This window comes from Charadrius vociferus, unplaced genomic scaffold (genome assembly GCF_000708025.1).
Source record: "Charadrius vociferus isolate BGI_N301 unplaced genomic scaffold, ASM70802v2 scaffold722, whole genome shotgun sequence".
NCBI classification, from domain to species: domain Eukaryota; kingdom Metazoa; phylum Chordata; class Aves; order Charadriiformes; family Charadriidae; genus Charadrius; species Charadrius vociferus.
In genome coordinates, this window is record NW_009647220.1 from 341,127 (window position 1) to 347,585 (window position 6,459).

The following is a 6,459-nucleotide window of genomic DNA, read 5'->3' on the forward strand; positions in this document are numbered from 1 at the left end:
ACAAAGGAATTTGAGAGTGTGTTCACAGATCGCAATATTTGTAACACAGCACCAAACAGAGATAGTCCCACTGTCCCATAATTCACACCTTTAGTAAAGTTCTCCTTGCCCTGAGGCTGAAGTCTGGGGAGAGACAGACAGATTGATTATGCTAGGAATCACAAAATCAATAGGGAAGCTAAAGGAATGGATGATCATTTGCTTGTTATTGTGGGAGAAGGCAATAACCTAGAATGATCCACTGCATGTATGAACCCAAAGAAATTTAATAAGCATTTAGAAAGGGAGCATTTTTCTATGACCTAGAAGAAAAATGCTTGAAGATGTCAAATATTATTCTTAACGTTAGTGCACCAGCAAAGTTCTGAAGATGCTCCTAGCCTAAAAAAAGGGAATGCATGTATTCAAACCTCCTCCATTCCTGTGACACATTCTCAGGTTGTAGCTAAACTGTGGGACTCAGATCTGAATGCTGGCCCCCAGATGACTGAATGTTGGGATAAGCTTATTTGTGCACCATTTCCCCTCCTCTCTCTTGCAGTCCTGGTTTTCATCAAAAAGGAGCATACCTGTGTGGGCAGGGGGAGAGCCAGAAGGGTCTCCATGGGTACTCCTGTGTGGCTGTACTGCGGAGTATACTTGTCCTGATAGCCTTACGTTGCCATTTGGGATTTCTTGGCACTTGAGGGATTTGACTGGAAAACTCAAAGGATGATAAATGGTAAGAGGAGCAAAGGTTTATACAGAAAGTACAGAGAGTTGCTTTGGCAGCCTGGGTCACTTCTCTCACAGACAATTGTGAGACAGATATTTTTTTAACTGACAGAAGCTCTGAGTGATCAGGCTCATGCAGCGTGTGGACGCTGATGAGTACCAGCTGTGCACGGTTGGGAAGGGAAGCAGTGCTGCACCTCCTGGGAGGGTCCTCTGCAGAGTCCCATGTTGCACAAGTGTGCGTGGTTGCAGACTGCACAAGGCATATCTCTGAGCCTACTTGGCTCAGGGTGATTTCTGAACCAGGAAACTGAGCCTATAAGCAAGTCATCTCCTATCCAGCCCTTTCCCCCCCTTTTTTTAATGTCTTTCTTTCTAATTCTTCCCTTCAGTAACTTGACTTGCCTGGCTCCTTTCTCTGTTCAGTGATACAAGCTACCATGTAACTAGCATTTGCCATTTGTATGCGATAAACATTTCCTTCCTCCTCTAGTTTTATTGCCTTTAGACTGCAAATGTTTAGAGGCAGGTTTGACTTCCTGTATGTTTATGTGGTACTTAGAACAGTGGAACCCAAATTTGGGCTGAAACTACCAGGATTTAGTCACCCCTGCTCCTATTTATCATTTATAGGAGAGAAGCTCTACTGGTAAATGCTCTGGCAAAAGCATTGCTCCCTTCATTGGTCCCAGTTCCTGCTGTGCCTCATTTGCGAAGAGGATGTGCTGGAGGAAATTGCTCTACACCCTACATGGGGTTAATTGCTCCTTATTATACCCTTATTCAACATCTCTTTGTTTTTTTTTTTTTTCTTTTAATTTCTCCTTTTTCTATTAAGCACTAACAAAAATGTTGACAACTCAGATTATTTTTCTTTTATGAGCAGTAGCAGCCTTTTCTGGCTCTTTGTTATGCTGACTAGTGAGTTCAAACAGTTTCAAGTCATTCTTTACATACAACTATGCAAAGTATGTCATCCAACCTCTTCCCTTCAGCCATTTGTTCCTATCTCAGCAAGCTCTTAGGCTGCTAAAAATCTTACATTGGATTAATTGTTCTGTGAGCCTACATGTAATGCAACCTGATTTGTGAGGCTGCACAGAAAGACAGGAAACCTCATTCATTGTAAGATTACGTTCTAATTTCTTTCAGCCAAGTGGTGCTTGCAGACATTTGTGCAGAGAAAGCACCTGTTCTCTGTAGAGCCAGGACCAGTGCCTATTTCCCAATTTTGGGTCATATTCCCTTCAGAAAGGTGTGAGAGGAAGAGCAGCCCAGCTGAAGAGAAGAATTGAGAGATTTGAACATGAGCTTCAGCTGTTTGGCAAAGCGGAGGAGAAGGCTGTTTGACTTGTTTACTCCGGCATGTGGAGAAAAAGCGTGTAAGCTGGTGAGCTTCTGCTTTGGTTCCAAAAAACAAAAGTTGTGGGATCTTGTAACCACCAGAGAAGCATGGGTAGAGCTAATTATTACCCAGAGAGTTGCTTCAGGTGGTGATCCTTACTGTAACATGATCACAGACAGAGATCAAGCAGTGGTACTGCTAGCTGTGCTCTAAGCAGTTTGCTTTGTTCCTAAGAGCTACCTGGCCAGGTAACTCTTGCCTAACTACCTTAAAGCTGGCTAACAAATGATTGTTAGTGTCTTACACACTAAATCTGTTTGAAGAAGCTTAAATAGCAGCTGCTGTTTCGTGAGGTAGGGGAGGATTAAGCAGAAGAGAGTGATGGGTCAGGCTCACTAGCAGATGTGTATCGCTGAGTTTGTACACTGAGACTAGCTAGGGCTAAGACTGCCAACTGTGCTGTCCTGCAAGGACATGGACAAGGGAGAAAATGCTGGTTTAAGCAGCTCTGAAGGTATTTTGGCCACTCTCACAGTCTGTTAAGGATGTGAGAAAAGGACCAGAGGGAGATAGGCTCTGGTTTTCCTTGAGGGTGGAGTTTCTTGATTGTGTTTGCTTGTTTTCAGCTCTGTGGTTCTCTGTGCTTTCAGGCAGTGGTGTCACCTGGATGTCAGACTGTGCTGAGAGCTGCAGGCAGTCAGAGGTGACTCCCTCTTGTTTTCTCAAGCATCTCTAGCTGGCTCAAGGCTCTTAGTATGACATACAGTACAGTAGCGTGAGGCTGAAACTTTTAGTATAAATAGTGAGGATTGCTCACTTGGCATGACTTGGCTTTAGCTCTCAAGAAAGCTTTCTTTGTCTTGCCCTGAGTTCCTCAGGTCCCTAAAAGAAAGAAAAAAACCCAACTGTTCAGCTGGCCTTAAAGTAAGGGAAAATTGCAGTACAAGAAAGACGGAAGCGCGCTTTGGACACCATTAGAAGAGAAAATAAGAAAGGAGTATGGAAATAAGTTTGCATGTGCAACCTCAGCTCTACTCTATACTGTCTTCCCAATACACAGCCCACTTTCATCGTTTTCCTTTTTCTTTTTTTCTTGGAGTCATGGTTCAGGCTGTTGTATTACAAACTCAGTTCTCATTACCAGAAGTGCAATCTCCGTTCCCAGTCCTCTGAGTTACAGAGCTTGAAATAATGGCATAAATAAGATAGTAAGACCTCCAAAACGAGGCTGTACTATAGATCTGTTTTAAGGCATTTTGTGGGGAGGAGGAGGATTTGACACGGGGAAGATATTTGGCTATACTGTGCAGAAGCTGCAGAATTCCCTTTCCCCACCTGCAGCTCTTGTAAATGAAGAGGTGGGAAATGTACCTTGTTGCCTGGAGTTGATGGGGGAAACCTGTTTAGGATTTCTTGATTTAAAAACTGCTGGACTTCCTGTGTTTTAACAGGAATATTTCACAAAGCTCTGCTGTGTTTCTTGTGTGTCCCTCTTCAGTGCTTGTAGTTTTTAAAGGTGTCCCAGGTATAATGCACATAAAATATACTCTGGAAACTGCAGACAAGAATGTAATGGCTGTTAGTATTTGCAGGATAGGAATCTAAGTCTGTAGGCATGTCAGAAACACCTAGAAGAGAGATCTGCTCATCTGGGAAACCACACAGAACTGCAGACTGGAAAGCAAACTCTGTGGCAGATAAAAGCAATCGGTGTCTTTTGAACTTCTCAGTAACTTTTTATTGCTTCTCAGACTGTGTAAAACAGTTATGAGACCCTTCTAATACACCTTTTGGAAGAAAGAGTAGTTTTAAAACTCAAATTGTATTTCTTTCTCTGCATTTATTTTTCCCCTTCAGGGTATACAGGTGTTTCTTTGCTTGTCTCTGTGCATGCTGGTATTGCAATTTTCCATTTCAGTGCTCGAGGCAGGGGTGGCAGCAGCAGCTTGGCTCTTGTTCAGGCTGTGGCATGCACTGGAGGAGGTATCTGGCAGATCATACACTTGTTCCCCACCTCTGTTTTGAAACAGGCAGTGGGATGGCTCCAACCAATAGCTCTCCAGTTAGACTGTGTGGATTTGTGGAAATATCAATTTAAAGTGCCTGGCAGAAAACCATGATTTAGTAGAAAAGTATTTCAGTGCACTTACTAAATTATTCCAATGTAAAGGATTCTTGCAGTTCTAAGAATAACCATTCTTTAGATAGCTTAACCCCCCCTACTGTTCCTTTTCTACTTTTTTGAAAAGCAATACAGCTTTCTTATAGATAGTGTTTCTGGTTTTGTACTGAATAGAAGATTCAATGTTCTTTGTTGTGAAATCAGACTGTAAATAGTCCTGAAAAGCTTAAAGTTTATCTCTTGCATGAGAAAACAAATTCGGGTCAGGAGTCCAAATGTCAAAGTTTTGTTTATGTGCATTGTAGAGAAGTAGGAGGATATGGACTAGTAACATTCCAGAGATTTCTGAGCTCTGAATTTGACATTCATCACCAATGTCCAAGTTCCTAAAGTTTTGCTTATTTTTAAGCCATTCATTTACTTTGTAGTCAAAATATCATAAAATTATGAAACAAATTAGCCACACATCTGTTTTCAGAGTGGTTCCATGGTTCCATCAAAGCCTGATAATAGTGATTTTTAAAATCAGATCCTGTAAGTGAAGTCTGTAGTATCTGTTTACATCAGGATAAAAAGCAGCACTTTTTTTTTTTTTTTAAGAGGAATTAATCTGACTCTGTACATTTGGATACCAATTAGGAACAAATTCTCACTGTAAAAGCACAAGGAGGAGTGGGTGGAAGGTTGTACATCTCTTTAAAAAGCAACTGAAATAATACCCTTTATACAGTCATGTTAATCTTACCATATGAATCACAGAATATACATATATATATCTTGAACACAGCCTTTTGGGTGTGGGGAAGGTGCACCTGAAAACAAGCCCAAATCAATGAAAGGGTGCTGTGCTGCTCTGCCCCAGCAATGAGATACTGTTAGTATTGATGCAATGCATTTCTTAAAGATGAAGGTGTGATATGTAGCATTTTGTACCCATTTATGTATTTTTGGTAGAGAGCCTGTTTCCTCCCAAAGCAGCTGTTTGTAAAGCTGTGCAAATGGTATCATTAGCTTAAAATGAGCTTAGAAAGATGTTGCTGTTTCCTATGCGGGCATAAGGTCAGATCCATCTTGTACATCCTGTGTGAGACTTAGGTATCTGAGTCTCAGGCGTGCCCTGCTGTGTTGCCTTTATCTCCAGCCTTGTGTGTGACTGGGGTGGAGGGGAGGCCACAATTTTACAGTGCAGCTTGAGTAGGTTTTGGAGCCAGGGGACATCTTGCTAAAAGGTGATTTTCTATCCATAGCTTCATACCATGGTCCTTCCTCCATCCTACAGTTGGGAGTCAACCTTATGCCATGCCACGTGATGCAACTGGCAAAGCCTTGAATGTTGAACTGAAAGAAGGTAGGAAACGTCTTCATCTTCATCCCCATGGGCTCAGATGAGCAAGCAAGCTATAGCATGTGAGTGGCTCTGCAGCAATTGTCTGTGGGCATGCTCCTGTCCTTGGGGAAACACAGGGGAATTTGAGCTAACTTTCCCCTTCTTCTGCGTGTTTTTGTCTGTACAAAGGGGGTTGTACTACGTTATGTCACGATTTTTGCATGTAGGCAAGTCATGACTAAACCCCTTGCTTCTGTATTGTAACATTGTCCCTGCTGCTGACAAGGCTATAGGCAATTTTTCCTCTCCATAAGTGACCTGAGGGAGGTTACTCTGCACCCTCACCCTTCGGGGCTCCTCTGGCCTCTGTCCCCCCAGCTCTGGCATGTTGGACTGGCTCTTCAGCTGGGGAAGGGACACAGCTACCTTGAACTCGGTGGGGCTCTGCTAATGTATGTGAGTGGCAGCTATGATCACAGAATCACAGAATGGTCAGGGTTGGAAGGGATCTCTGGGGATCATCTAGTCCAACCCCCCTGCCAGAGCAGGGTCACCTACAACAGGTTGCAAAGGACAGTGTCCAGGCGGGTTCTGAATGTCTCCAGAGTGGGAGACTCCACAACCTCTCTGGGCAGCCTGTGCCAGTGCTCCACCACCCTCAAAGTAAAGAAGTTCCTCCTCATGTTAAGATGGAACTTCCTATGTTCAAGTTTGTGTCCATTACCTCTTGTCCTATCACTGGGCACCACTGAAAAAAGACTGTTCCCATCCCCCTGGCACCCTCCCTTTGAGTATTTGTAAGCATTAATAAGATCCCCTCTCAGTCTTCTTTTCTCTAGACTAAAGAGACCCAAGTCCCTCAGCCTTTCCTCATATGAGAGATGTTCTAATCCCCTAATCATCTTTGTGGCCCTTTGCTGGACCCTCTCCAGCAGATCCCTGTCTTTCTTG